Raw genomic sequence first — 15,567 nt, 5'->3', positions numbered from 1 at the left:
GTATGTTTAAGAAATTAGTGAAGCTTTGATGTATCTTTGAAGCATTTAATGAGATGTGTTGACTTAGCATATTAGTAGTAGAAGAGAATGTAGTAGATAACATGTGCTTATAGTATATGTTCTTGGCTGATGTTGACTACCTTGCATTCAAGCATATCCATTGTGTTCATTTCATCCGATGCACTTTTTGCATAAGCACTTACGCACATGCATCATACAGGATCGCAAACCGAGAGCCCAGTCGTCATACCTGAGGAGCCCGAGGAACAGCTCGAGGTGCAGCCATAGTAAGTGACCGAAGCCCGAGCTCCTTCGAGAGAGGCAAGCCCCAGAGCATTTTCTCCCCGGTTTGCAATTATTAATTAAATGCTTTACTTTAATTGATGCATTACGTTCAGGAGTTGTCTGCAACCGTTGCTGCATTATACCTTGTCTACCTTTGTTATACTATATCGTTGTTATCCTGGTATCCGCAGTCGAGTCAATGCTTAGCTGGCTTAGACCGGTAGAAGTCGGGTGATTTCCTGTCACCTGCGAGCTATAGGTGGTTACCTGGATCTGCTTGGATAACTATATAGTCATGGTATAACTAAGTGTTTAATGAAGTTGAGACCGGACGGAGACTTACAGAGTTTTGGACTGTAGTGCTTTTCGTCTGTGTTGATTAAGGACCGACCGTTATTGGGCCTCGAGTCATGTTGAACGTATACCTTACATTTAGCTGGTCGAATAAAGTACCTTTCGACCATGAAGCTAGGAGATTATTCGGGCCAAGTAGATTGCCCACAGCGCACTGTGCCAGAGCAGGTCTGGTAGGACATGGGGGCGAGATGATAAGACCAAAGTGCAGTCAATCAGCCCCCGGGTACATGTGGTTCCTGGCAAACTCGAGATTCCTGGATAGTTGACTCAGTGACCAATACCTCACTTTAGCGGGTGAGTGAGGTTTGTGTAAGGAATAAATCACCAGCTGGTTAGGAATCGATTCGAATCACCATCGCTCCTAGATAGTGAGCACTTGACTTGAGTTATTTCATCGTAAGTAATATTAATGGAACCCTTGGACAGTTATAATGAATATGACATTATGGAAGTTGTTGATGATCATGGATTATCATTATTTGCTTAATCACATGCTTGCTCTAGTATAGGTGCAAATCTAGACGACAGGTTAATAATAATTAACTTGACAATAATGCTGTTAGAAAGGTTCTTGAAATAATAAAAATGCCTCTTTTTGCAAATGAGTCAGCTACCCTACTATAAAGCCCTTCATAATCCTTGGTGTCACCTTATTTTCGGTTATGTCGGGTAAGTCTAGCTGAGTACCTTCTCGTACTCAGGGTTTTATTCCCACTTGTTGTAGATGGGCAGCTGTATTACGGCTACTGTATCAACTGCCTTTATCCTACGATGGGTGATGCTTAGGACTATGGGCATGGTCATTCCTTACGTCTCGTCTGATGCTTTTGTTGGAGATGATCATTAGCTGGCACTATATTTGAACTCCGTGTGAGTGTGTGTGGTTTGAACAAATGGCTTCCGCTACTTCTATTTGAACTCATTTTGTAATAACATGTTTAAACTCTGATGTATCTGAGATGCGAACTTTTATGTAATATGTGATAGTGACCGCTAAACTTATTACGATCTTGGCTAGTATGTGAGTTGGTTTGAAATCCTTCGTGATTTCACGGACTACCGGGTTATACGGGCTTAAGTTTGCTAAAATGTCTGCTCTGGCGGATGATTTTCTTGCTTAATTTCGTATAATTGGTCAGTTCTGTTATAGCTGGCATCGGAGCATGGTTTAGCGTGTTACTGTTCACAAGTGTATTTAAAACAAAAAGGCATTTGAAAAATGTGATTTCCAAACTAAAAAAGTGTGCCAGTGGTTATATCCTTTATGCATAGTTAAGGACTCTAGGTGGCTTAATTAAGTACTGACTTGGGGTTCTTGCATCATATTTCTCTTTCGTCGCTCATACGGCGTGCTATTGTATGAGTGCCACTTGTTTGAGTGGTAATGTATGGATCATTTGCCTCTACGTCTCGGTAAGTGTGAGTTGTGAGAGCATGATCAGATACACCACCGATCTAGGGTGAATGCTTATATGATGCTGGAGTAATTACATGTTCTACGCATGTTTTACAAAGGTATCTCATGTGTGGGTATTCCGTCTGTTGAGGCGATGCCGTCAATAGGACGATGGTTCGGGTAGTTACTACCGTTGTACACGTATCTGGGGATTCGTGTAGAGCGTGTAGATAAAAATTTACTGCTTTTATGCATTCATCGGGAATTGGGCTGAAATGAGTCTTCTGCAGGTACATAACAACGCTATCGTGTAGAATGTATTAGCTACGTAATTGAGAGATCGTTTGTATGCCACTGAATTCGTCGTGAGAAATTATTTATTTCATAAGTTTGTGAGAACGTACGGCACGTACATACATCATATTACTTGTGCATTTCATTCATGTCATGCATTCCTCCCCTTATAAATTGATTATCTCATTTTGATAAAAGTTGTATCACCAGAAATATATTCCCACGAAGTAATAAAAGAAATTTTGCTACAGATGGCCCGCACGAAGCAGACCGCCCGCAAGTCCACCGGAGGAAGAGCACCTCGACGTCCGTTGGCCCTGAGGGAGGTACCTTAGGAGCAGGTGGCCTTGATGTGCTAGCGTTCGTGGCGCGGCTAGCGCGGGCGCTGTTTGGGGAGTGGGCGGGCGGGCGCGGCCGACGCGGGCGCGTGCAGGCGCTGCGCGGTGGCGGGCGGGCTCGCTCGCGATATTTATTTGGCCCTGACTCGCCATGCGCCGTGGCGCGGCACTACCGCGCCAAGATCAGTTGCGCGGTAGAGCCCTGCCACATCAAGGACCACGAATCCGGTCGCCGCCACGTCAGCCCTCTGCCGCGCCACCATACATGGCGTGGCACAGACATTTGGCCACGCGAGGACACTAAGCGCGGCCAAAAGTGTTAGTTAAAAAAAAAACCGGCAGTGTTAGATTTAAAATTAGTTTTCAAAAAGTGTTAAAATTAAAAAAAATTCACGGTGCTTGATGGGTTATGGATGTTTTACTTGAAAAGACATCTATCGAGTGAAAATACAAAAAATATCTAAAATGTTATATAGAGTGATCATACATTTGGTAGTACAAATATTCATCCTGAAAATACTTTTGATAATTAACATATAAATATGTTATTTAAAATAGTAAGTTTTTACTCATATTGTTATTAATCAAATTGGCAATTATAGACCGTGTCTATACCCTTCTGGACTTTTACCCGAGAAAGGAATAAACGTGTCCACAAGCTACAAAGTGTAATCTATATCTTGTGCATTTCATTCATGTCATGCATTCCTCCCCTTATAAATTGATTATCTCATTTTGATAAAAGTTGTATCACCAGAAATATATTCCCACGAAGTAATAAAAAGAATTTTTGCTACAGATGGCCCGCATGAAGCAGACCGCCCGCAATTCCATCGGAGGAAGAGCACCTCGACTTCCGTTGGCCCTGAGGGAGCACCGCACCACGGACACCTTCTAGAGCGAGTTTGGCATGCCAACCTTGCTTTGGAGAGTGCTCCATGATGTGGGGTACCCAGAGGGTCAAGAGCCGGTGTACTCTTGGAATGAGAGCCAGTTAGCAGAGGATGGACTTGCAGTGGTAGAGATCACCGTTCCTGCTCTTGGTGATGCTCCAGAATGGAATGGTTGGCACTTGGAGTTTGAGGGTCGCACTCCTGTTGAGGGTGCAGAGGGAGCAGCTTTCCGTGTCATCAGGGATATCATGAGCAGATTTCCCAGTGAGCTTGCAGCAGCTCTAGCTGGCACCTTTCCTAGGGATGATCCTCGTGATGCTATTTGGGTTTAGCCTTAGGGAAGTGCCTTGGTCAGAGGTCCAGCTGAGGGACAGGCTAGCGACAACCATGCTATGAGTGCTATGTTCGCCGCCATCAGAGCGTATGAGGGTCTTGAGAGTACCTACTGGACTTTGACTGGCTTATGTGGTCATGATAAGCTCAAGGTGAGAAAGCAGAAGAAGCAGCAGGCACGTGATATAGCTAGTTTGTAGGAGCAGTTGGCTGATATGAACTTACAGCGAAACCAGGCGGTAGAGAGAGGTGATAGAGCTATGCAGCGGGTGCATACGTTGACTCAAGCCAACAACAATGCAGATCGCATGATTGGACAGTTGGTTCAAGAGAGGAATGAAGCCTGGGACGAGAGGGACCTTCTACTGCAAAGGGTCGATGAGCTAGAGGAATACAACGTCAACCTGCATGAGGAGTTTCACGCGCTCTACAATGGGGTTGGCCCATATGCTCCTCCAGATGCCGCTGGCATGGACATCGACGACGACGACGAGGACGAGCCTGTAGTTTCACCTGGGGGCGATGGTGACGTCTCCGACCCCAACGATGGCCCCGAGGAGTAGGCTAGTTGCCTTGCGCTAGTGATTAGGTCCTATCGCGATGACCTTTCTTTTGTTGGCGTGTAACCTAATGTATCTTGCTTCGAACTTATGAGACTTGGCATGTGGTTGGAACTTGGCTAGCAATGCGATATCTAAACGCATAAAAGTCTAGTGTATGTATGCTGGCAATTTGGTTGTATGGACGCGATGTTTGCTTTTGAAGTAATTTAATCAGTGATGTTGTTTTAATTGGGATGCGATTATTGTGCCTCTGTTTTATTGTATGAATTTATTCTCTCCAGTAAATTCAGTTTGGCATAATTTTTCATTCACTCACAATTATTACAGCTTCACTCAATCATTACTTGTTGCTGAAATATGCAGATGACAAATACTCGCCGTACCACGTATGAGGCCGCTGAGACCGGTGCTAATGGTGCGGGGACCGGTGGTGGTGGTGGAAACCACGGCAACAACAATGAGCCTCCCCATGAACCGCATTGGCCACCTCCTCCCCCGTTTACCCTAGAGGTGGTCCTCGCACAGTTGCACGGGAGTCAGCGCAACACAGAACAGTCCCAGAAGAACATGGAGGATTTTCTGCGTACTATCGCCAACAATGTTCAACGCGGTAACAATCAGGGTGGTGGCATTGGGGTGAATCAATACAGCAGCTTCAAAGATTTTATGGACACTAGGCCACCAATATTCAAGGAAGCAACAGAACCACTTGATGCTGAAGAATGGATCAGCACTATAGAAGATAAATTCTATGTGTTGAGGATGACTGAGGTATTGAAAACTGAGTATGTTGCACATCAGTTGCAAGGACCAGCGGGAATGTGGTGGAAGCACCATTGCACAACCTTCCCTCCAAATGCTTAGATTACATGGAGAGAGTTTGCTGAGGCCCTTCCGTGGAGTTTATATTCCACCCGGGCTGACCGAGATGAAGTGGGAGAATTCTTGGCGTTGAATCAGGGCACCAAGACCGTGACGCAATATTTGCATGCTTTCAATAACTTGTGTCGTTATGCTCCCGACATGGTTGACACTGATGCTAAGAGAATCCACCAGTTTCAAGAGAGGACTCAATCCAAAGATGATGAAGCATGTGGGTACCAACACCTGCGCCAGATTCAATGACTTCATCAGTGATTGTCTGAAGTAGGAAAAGAACAACAACGCCAGCACCGCAGCTAAGACTCGCAAGAGAGCCCTAGAAGGTGGTCCTTCCCAAGCATGAGCACCTACGGGAGGTCGTCCTCCCTATCGTCCATCAGCACCTGGCGCTAGGTTCAGGCCACCTCAGCAGAGAGGTCAAAATTTCAGGGGACCCCAGAAGCCTTACAAGATGGCAGTACAGTCTAACAAGGTAGCCGCAACTGTGGTATAGGGCAGCTCCAAGGGAGTTGTGGGATCTGCTGGTACAGTAAGGGGACCCTGCTACAATTGTGACCAACTCGGCCACTTCTCAAGGTTCTATCCTTATCCGCCCAAGAAGAAGCAGCAGACTTATAATGCTAGGGTGCATAGTACGACTGTGGATGAGATTCCTGAAGGAGAGCCCGTAACCGCTGGTAAGTTTCCTGTCAACGAAAACCCTGCAGTTGTTCTATTTGATTCTGGATCATCGCATTCTTTTATGAGTCAAGTATTTGCACAGAAACATGAACAACTATGCATAGAATTGGGTTATGGTTACCGTATAAGTTCAGCAGGGGCTGATGTTTTGACCAATCGGATGGTTCGAGGGGCAACCCTTGAATTAGGTAGCAGGAAATTTTGAGTGAACTTGATAGTTATGCCTAGACTAGTTTTGGATGTCATTATAGGTATGAATTGGATGAAGGATTGGGGAGCAGTTATAGATACAGGAAGTCGAGTACTTACCCTTAAGGATCCCCTAGGTGAGGGTACTTTCCAAGTACCATTGCCTCGGAGAACAGACCTTATAAGTGTGACATGTGCTACTGAAGTTATTCCTATTCATCAGATTCCAGTAGTGTGTGAGTTTCTGGATGTATTCCCGGATGAGCTACCTGGTCTTCTGCCAGATAGGGATATTGAGTTTGGAATTAAGTTAATCCCCGGAACAGCTCCGATTTCAAGGTGACCCTATCGAATGCCTCCCGATAAATTAGTTGAGCTGAAGAAGCAACTAGAAGAGTTATCAAAAAAGGGGTTTATCCGGCCAAGCAAGTCTGAATGGGGATGTCCTGCCTTGTTTGTGAAGAAAAAGAAAGAGGGCACTTTGAGAATGTGCGTAGATTATAGGCCACTTAACGCTGTAACCATCAAGAATAAGTATCCCTTGCCTCATATTGATGTTCTGTTTGACCAGTTAGCCAAGGCTAAGGTGTTCTCAAAGATAGATTTGAGATCCAGTTATCATCAGATCAAGATTAGGCCACAAGATATACCGAAAACTGCATTTTCCACCAGATATGGGTTGTATGAGTATCTTGTCATGTCCTTTGGCTTAACAAATGCTTCTGCATATTTTATGTTTTTGATGAATACAGTTTTCATGCCAGAATTGGATAAGTTCGTGGTTGTGTTCATCGATGACATTCTGGTGTACTCCGAGAACGAGAAGGATCATGAAGAGCATCTGAGAATTGTCTTGACCAGACTTAGAGATCATAAGCTATATGCTAAGTTTAGCAAATGCGAATTCTAGTTGAAGAAAGTTCCTTTCCTTGGTCACATTCTATCAAAAAATAGAGTGTCAGTCGATCCAAGCAAGGTGCAAGAGGTTATGGATTGGAAGGCACCGACCACAGTTCTTGAGATTAGAAGTTTCTTAGGATGATTCGGTTACTACCGTCGTTTTATACCGGACTTCTCGAAGATTGCCAAGCCAATAACAAGTCTGCTACAGAAAGATCACAAGTTTATGTGGACAAAGGAGTGTGAAGCAGCTTTCCACACTTTGCGGAAATTGTTGACCACTGCTCCTGTTCTCGCACAACCGGACATTGAGAAACCATTTGATGTGTTTTGTGACGCATCGAAAACTGGTTTGGGCTATGTTCTTATGCAAGAAGGAAGAGTCATTGCTTATGCCTCACATCAGTTGAAAAAGCACGAGGTCAACTATCCGACGCATGATCTTGAACTTGCTGCAGTTGTGCATGCCCTAAAAATTTGGAGACATTATCTACTTGGTAATGTGTGCAATATTTTCACAGATCACAAGAGTCTCAAGTACATCTTTACCCAACTAGAGCTGAACATGAGATAGCGTAGATGGTTGGAATTGATCAAAGATTACAACTTGAATGTGCAATATCACCCTAGAAAAGCCAATGTAGTGGCAGATGCGTTGAGCAGAAAGTCACATTTCTTGAATGTGCAACCATTACTTGAAGACGGGTTCGATCTGATGCATCCTACTGTGTTACATAGTATTCAGATTAGTTGCTCTTTGGAGAGTAAGATAATAGAAGGCTAGAAAACAGACAAGGGAATATTCCACATCAAAGAGAAAATAAAAGAAAAGCCGTCTAAGCACTTTAAAGTGGATGAACAGGGCGTGTTGTGGTTTGATGATCGTCTTGTGGTTCCTAAAGATCGAGAGCTTAGGAATAAACTCTTGGATGAAGCTCACCTTTCTAAGCTATCGATCCATCCGAGAAGTAGTAAGATGTATCAAGAACTAAGACCTCATTATTGGTGGACCAAAATGAAGAAAGAAGTTACAACATATGTTGCCAGATGTGACACGTGTTGTAGAGTGAAAGCCATTCATATGAAACCTGTCGGGTTATTGCAACCTTTGTCTGTACCTAGTTGGAAGTGGGATGATATAAGTATGGATTTTATCTCGGGATTGCCCACTACTCAAAAGGGACATGATTCGATTTGGGTGATTGTGGATTGTCTTACCAAGACCACTCATTTCTTGCCTGTCAAGATAGAATATCGACCACCTCAATATGCTGAGAAGTATATTGCAGAAGTTGTGAGGTTGCATGGTATACCAAAGACTATAGTATCTGATAGAGGGCCATAGTTCACGGCTCACTTTTGGGAACATTTGCACAAAGGCTTAGGAACTAGTTTGATTTGTAGTACCGCTTATCATCCTCAGACAGATGGTCAGACTGAACGAGTGAATGCTGTTTTGGAGGATATGTTAAGAGCCTGTGTGTTGTCTTCTAAGGGATCATGGGAGTCATGGTTACCATTAGCTGAGTTTGCTTACAATAATAGTTATCAAGAAAGCATCAAGATGGCTCCATTCGAAGCTTTGTATGGCAGAAAATGTAGAACACCATTGAATTGGGTCGAGCCAGGAGATAGAAGGTATTATGGCATTGACTTTGTAGAAGAGGCCAAGAAGAAAGTTCATATTATTCAACAAAATATGAAGGCGGCCCAATCGCGTCAGAAAAGTTATGCAGACAGAAGGAGACCCCTTATATTTGAAGTTGGTGACTATGTTTATCTGAAGGTCACGCCAATGAAGAAGAAATGGTTTGGAGTCCGGAGAAAGCTTGCCGCTAGATTCGTAGGACCATACAAGATCTTGGAAAGAAGAGATCCAGTAGCTTACAAGATAGAGTTACCTGAGACAATGAGTACCGTCTTCTCAGTTTTCTATGTATCACATCTCAAGAAGTGTTTGCGTGTTCCGGAGGAAAGAATACAACCTCGGGGCATCCAACTCAAATCAGATTTGGTGTATCGTGAGCAACCAGTCCATGTGCTAGACACTAAAGAACGTGCTACTCAGAATAGTCTGGTGAAAACATACAAGATACAGTGGAATAACCATGATGAGGGAGATGCAATAGGGGAAACAGGAGAATATCTATAAAAAACTTATGAAGATTTTTATAACAAATGGTTCGTAACCCAAATCTCGGGACGAGATTTTTATAAGGGGGAGGGCTGTAACACCCCGGTGTTATGCAAGCATTTAGGCACTACAAATCATGCATATTATGCATCATCAAGCATCCTAATCATACATACCTAATCATGTAAATAATAACTGAAACCATGCTTCGAAACGTATGAAACATGCTTGTGAAACATGAATGTTGCATACACTTGTTTAGAGTTGTTTTTGCCCTCATTATGCTTGCTAGGTTAGTAAAACATGTTTGGCTATGATTGTAAAGCATCTAGAATTATTTAGCACAATTTTTGGAGCAAAGTTTGTATTTAAATTATTGCCAAATTTTGCTTTAAAAATAATTCTTCAAAATTAGGGTTTTGAATTAATATTGAGTTTAATTTGGTAATTAAAAATCTATTTGAAATTTGACTTTGGTCATAAAAGCAATGTTGTAGAGGATTAAATTCTAAGCAACTTTTATTTTTGGGCCATTTTCAAAAGAAGTCATTTTCTTGCTCAGAAGGGTATTTGAAAACTGATATTTGAAAATTCCTTAAAAATAGAAATTGAAAAATGGTTTCTCTTCTTTCACGGGCCGCCGCCTCACTTCTGGCCCACCAGCCGAAGCCAGCCCAACGATTCCCGCGCACCGCGCCCTTCGCCTCGGCCCAGCCCAACTCACGTGATGGCCCGCCTCCGCGCCGCTCCCCTGCTCCCGCTCATCATTCGCCAGCGCGCGCTACGTCCCGACCAGCGCCAGAGCGCGCTTGCCGCGTGGCCACCATGCGCCGGCGACGTACGCCGCGTGGCAGCCACGGCCTACCTCTGCCTCCACGCGCTCGCCTTCTTCTGCTGACCCCGCTGCGCACCCCACTCCACTCTCTCGCTCGCCCGGCAGCAGCGACAGCAGCAGAGCGCGCCCCGCCCTCGCCACCGCGCGCCGTGCCTCGCCGGAGCCAGCTCGCCCGGCCGTCCTAGCTCGCCGTTGAACTCTCCATCTCGCCCGCAGCTCCGCCTCCTCCTCGCGCACCCCGTGCTCGTGTCACTTCGCCGTGGTAAGCGTCCCTTCCACGGGAATCGCTCGCCGAAGCATGGCCGAGTTCGCCAGTGAGCTCCGCTCCCGTGGACTCCCCCGCTCCACTTCCCTTCCTGCCTTTCTTTCTCGCGCACGAGCACCGCACTGCACCGTGGAGTCTCCCGGGCACCTCCTATCGCCCTACCATGGCTGGAGACGCTCCACCGGCGATGAACCGCGCCGTCGCTCTGCCATTGCCACCGGCAAGCCTCGCTCTGGTGAACCGCCCCTCCCTATTCACCTCTATCCGACGCGGTTTGACGTGGGGAGCACGTTGGTGCCCTCCATTTCACCGGGGAACCTCGCCGTCGGCGAGAGCGCGCCGGTCAGCGCCGCCCCTGCTTCGGTCTGACCGACAGGTGGGGCCATTGACCCACGAGGGCCCGCTCGTCAGCGCCCTGGCTCGGGTCTGGGTGCACAGCACCGGGTGCACCAAGCCTTTTTGTCGGCTGGTTTTAAAAAGGGTTTAAGAAATGAATTTTCAGATTTTTGTTAAATACTTTGGAAAATGTTTGGGTACTCATTTTGGCTCCAAATTTGTTGAAATAAATTTTTTTGTGTTCCTTGTCACCAGATCTACATGATAAAAATATTGTATGTCATTCTTGAGATACTTTTCTGTGGAGTTTTATTTAATTATTGAAATTGCTATTTTATTGAGAAAAGTCATAATAAATCATAGAAAGATCAGAAAAATATGCTTCAAAGTTTGTTACTCTTCTTGTGTAATGTACTTCCTAGGAAAAATATATGCCATGCATGTCCTGTAGAAAAATTGTGAGGTGTAGTTCAAGTGCCTTTAATGGCTGGTGTTTGTTATTTTTGCTATAGAGCAAAATTTGTATAAAACATGCATGTGATAATTTTTGTACAGTGATTATTTGTTGTGTAGAACATAGGAAAAATATTTCATCTATTGTTTGACACTTTTCACAGTACAAAGTATTTTCATGTTCATAATCATGCCATAGCTTGTTATTTTTGTGTAGGCTAATCCACTCATCCAAATGCCATAAAAATCTGATGGTAGACTACTTAGGGTAGTATTGTGCTATGGTAATTTTCTAAGATTTTTCTAAGCTATAAAAATAGATGTTGTTATTCAAACCTATTATTAACTAGGGTTAATCAAATGTTGCTTTGTGTATGTTTAAGAAATTAGTGAAGCTTTGATGTATCTTTGAATCATTTAATGAGATGTGTTGACTTAGCATATTAGTAGTAGAAGAGAATGCAGTAGATGATATGTGCTTGTAGTATATGTTCTTGGCTGATGTTGACTACCTTGCATTCAAGCATATCCATTGTGTTCATTTCATCCGATGCACTTTTTGCATAAGCACTTATGCACATGCATCATACATGATCGCAAACCGAGAGCCCAGTCATCATACCCGAGGAGCCCAAGGAACAGCTCGAGGTGCAGCCGCAGGAAGTGACCGAAGCCGACGAGGAGGACGTTGAGGAACTTTTGGAGTGCCCCGATCACCGCCCAAGCTCCTTTAAGAGAGGCAAGCCCCAGAGCTTTTTCTCCCCGGTTTGCAATTATTAATTAAATGCTTTAGTTTAATTGATGCATTACGTTCAGGAGTTGTCTGCAACCATTGCTGCATTATACCTTGTCTACCTTTGTTATACTATATACTTGTTACCCTGGTATCCGCAGTCGAGTCAATGCTTAGCTGGCTTAGACCGGTAGAAGTCAAATAATTTCCTGTCACCTGCGAGCTATAGGTGGTTATCTGGATCTGCTTAGATAACTATGTAGTCATGGTATAACTAAGTGTTTAATGAAGTTGAGACCGGACGGAGACTTACAGAGTTTTGGACTGTAGTGCTTTCCGTCTGTGTCGATTAAGGACCGACCGTTGTTGGGCCTCGAGTCATGTTGAACGTATGCCTTACATTTAGCTGACCGAATAAAGTACCTTTCGACCGCGAAGCTAGGAGATTATTCGGGCCGAGTAGATTGCCCGTAGCGCACTGTGCCGGAGCAGGTGTGGTAGGACACGGGGGCGAGATGATAAGACCAAAGTGCAGTCGGTTGGCCCCCGGGTACATGTGGTTCCTGGCAAACTCGAGATTCCTAGATAGTTGACTCGGTGACCAATACCTCACTTTAGTGGGTGAGTGAGGTTTGTGTAAGGAATAAATCACTAGCTGGTTAGGAATCGATTCGAATCACCATCGCTCCTGGATAGTGAGCACTTGACTTGAGTTACTTCATCGTAGTAATGTTAATGGAACACTTGGACAGTTATAATGAATATGACATTATGGAAGTTGTTGATGATCATGGGTTATCATTATTTGCTTAATCACATGTTTGCTCTAGTATAGGTGTAAATCTAGACGACAGGTTAATAATAATTAACTTGACAATAATGCTTTTAGAAAGGTTCTTGAAATAATAAAAATGCCTCTTTTTGCAAATGAGTCAGCTACCCTACTATAAAGCCCTTCATAATCCTTGGTGTCACCTTATTTTCGGTTATGTCGGGTAAGTCTAGCTGAGTACCTTCTCGTACTCAGGGTTTTATTTCCACTTGTTGCAGATGGGCAGCTGTATTACGGCTACTATATCAACTGCCTTTATCCTACGATGGGTGATGCTTAGGACCATGGGCATGGTCATTCCTTACGTCTCGTCTGATGCTTTTGTTGGAGATGATCATTAGCTGACACTGTATTTGAACTCCGTGTGAGTGTGTGTGGTTTGAACAAATGGCTTCCGCTACTTCTATTTGAACTCGTTTTGTAATAACTATGTTTAAACTCTGATGTATCTGAGATGCGAACTTTTATGTAATATATGATGGTGACCACTAAACTTATTACGATCTTGGCTGGTATGTGAGTTGGTTTGAAATCCTTTGTGATTTCACGGACTACCGGGTTATACGGGCTTACGTTTGCTAAACTGTCTGCTCTAGCGGATGATTTTCTTACTTAATTTCGTATAATTGGTCAGTTCTGTTACAGCTGGCATCGAAGCATGGTTTAGCGTGTTACTATTCACAAGTATATTTAAAACAAAAAGGCATTTGAAAAATGTGATTTCCAAACTAAAAAAGTGTGCCAGTGGTCATATCCTTTATGCCTAGTTAAGGACTCTAGGTGGCTTAATTAAGTACTGACTTGGGGTTCTTGCATCATATTTCTCTTTCGTCGCTCATACGGCGTGCTATTATATGAGTGCCACTTGTTTGAGTGGTAATGTATGGATCATTTGCCTCTACGCCTCGGTAAGTGTGAGTTGTGAGAGCATGATCAGATACACCGCCGATCTAGGGTGAATGCTTATATGATGCTGGAGTAATTACATGTTCTACGCATGTTTTACAAAGGTATCTCATGTGTGGGTATTCTGTCTGTTGAGGCGATGCCGTCAATAGGACGATGGTTTGGGTAGTTACTACCGTTGTACACGTATCTGGGGATTCGTGTAGAGCGTGTAGATAAAAATTTACTGCTTTTATGCATTCAACGGGAATTGGGCTGAAATGAGTCTTCTGCAGGTACATAACAACGCTATCGTGTAGAACGTATTAGCTACGTAATTGAGAGATCGTTTGTATGCCACCGAATTCGTCGCGAGAAATTATTTATTTCATAAGTTTGTGAGAACGTACGGCACGTACATACATCATATTACTTGTGCATTTCATTCATGTCATGCATTCCTCCCCTTATAAATTGATTATCTCATTTTGATAAAAGTTGTATCACCAGAAATATATTCCCACGAAGTAATAAAAGAAATTTTGCTACAGATGACCCGCACGAAGCAGACCGCCCGCAAGTCCACCGGAGGAAGAGCACCTCGACGTCCGTTGGCCCTGAGGGAGTACCTTAGGAGCAGGTGGCCTTGACGCGCCGGCGTTCGTGGCGCGGCCGGCGCGGACGCTGTTTGTGGAGTGGGCGGGTGGGCGCGGCCGACGCGGGCGCGTTCGGGCGCTGCGCGGTGGCGGGCGGGCTCGCTCGCGATATTTATTTGGCCCTGACACGCCATGCGCCGTGGCGCGGCACTACCGCGCCAAGATCAGTTGCGCGGCAGAGCCCTGCCACATCAACGACCGCGAATCCGGTCGCCGCCACGTCAGCCCTCTGCCGCGCCACCATACATGGCGCGGCACAGACATTTGGCTGCGCCAGGACACTAAGCGCGGCCAAAAGTGTTAGTTAAAAAAACCCGGCAGTGTTAGATTTAAAATTAGTTTTCAAAAAGTGTTAAAATTAAAAAAAAAAATTCACGGTGCTTGATGGGTTATGGATGTTTTACTTGAAAAGACATCTATCGAGTGAAAATACAAAAAATATCTAAAATGTTATATAGAGTGATCATACATTTGGTAGTACAAATATTCATCCTGAAAATACTTTTGATAATTAACATATAAATATGTTATTTAAAATAGTAAGTTTTTACTCATATTGTTATTAATCAAATTGGCAATTATAGACCGTGTCTATACCCTACTGGACTTTTACCCGAGAAAGGAATAAACGTGTCCACAAGCTACAAAGTGTAATCTATATCTATTCCTACATATCTTATAAATCAAAATTCCATTACTCATGTTTCAATCTCAACATAGTGACACACAAACTAACCCCATCGCATCCCTCTTCGGCTAATTTTCAATCTCTTCATGCAAGCTATCAACACCATCCATATACTAAAACTATCTACATCATCTTCCACTAAGTACAATAGTCTATCCACATCATCTTCCACCAGATGCGATCACTGTTTTTAATCTATCAAAATACAAGGCCTCCATACCATGATATAATTTGTTTTGCCATTCTATCTTGTAATTCGATCTAATATTCTATTCTATTTTTATTGGATTCTTCCACTAGTTTGCTCATTAACCAGAGCCGATGCAATAACATATAGGTCCAGTTTATATACGAAACAACTTTATTTTTAAGAACATTCCGTTGCAACGCACACCATGTTTTTCATTCTCGAGACTTTTTTTTTGACCTTTCATTCTCGAGACTATGCGTCACTATAATTGTAGCTGGTAATGGCCCACTCATGTTGTATCACACACTCTCGCATAAATACCTGAACCTTTTAAAGAAACCTGAATTCAGGCCCATTGCATCCAAGGCATTGGTCGTGGGCCTTGATAACAAGCTCTGTGGTTTTAGGGGTTTTAACGAACAGAAATGCTATACAATACATATATGTTT

Source organism: Miscanthus floridulus, chromosome 1, assembly GCF_019320115.1.
Source record: "Miscanthus floridulus cultivar M001 chromosome 1, ASM1932011v1, whole genome shotgun sequence".
Taxonomy (NCBI): domain Eukaryota; kingdom Viridiplantae; phylum Streptophyta; class Magnoliopsida; order Poales; family Poaceae; genus Miscanthus; species Miscanthus floridulus.
Note: the sequence above shows the minus strand (reverse complement) of the source record.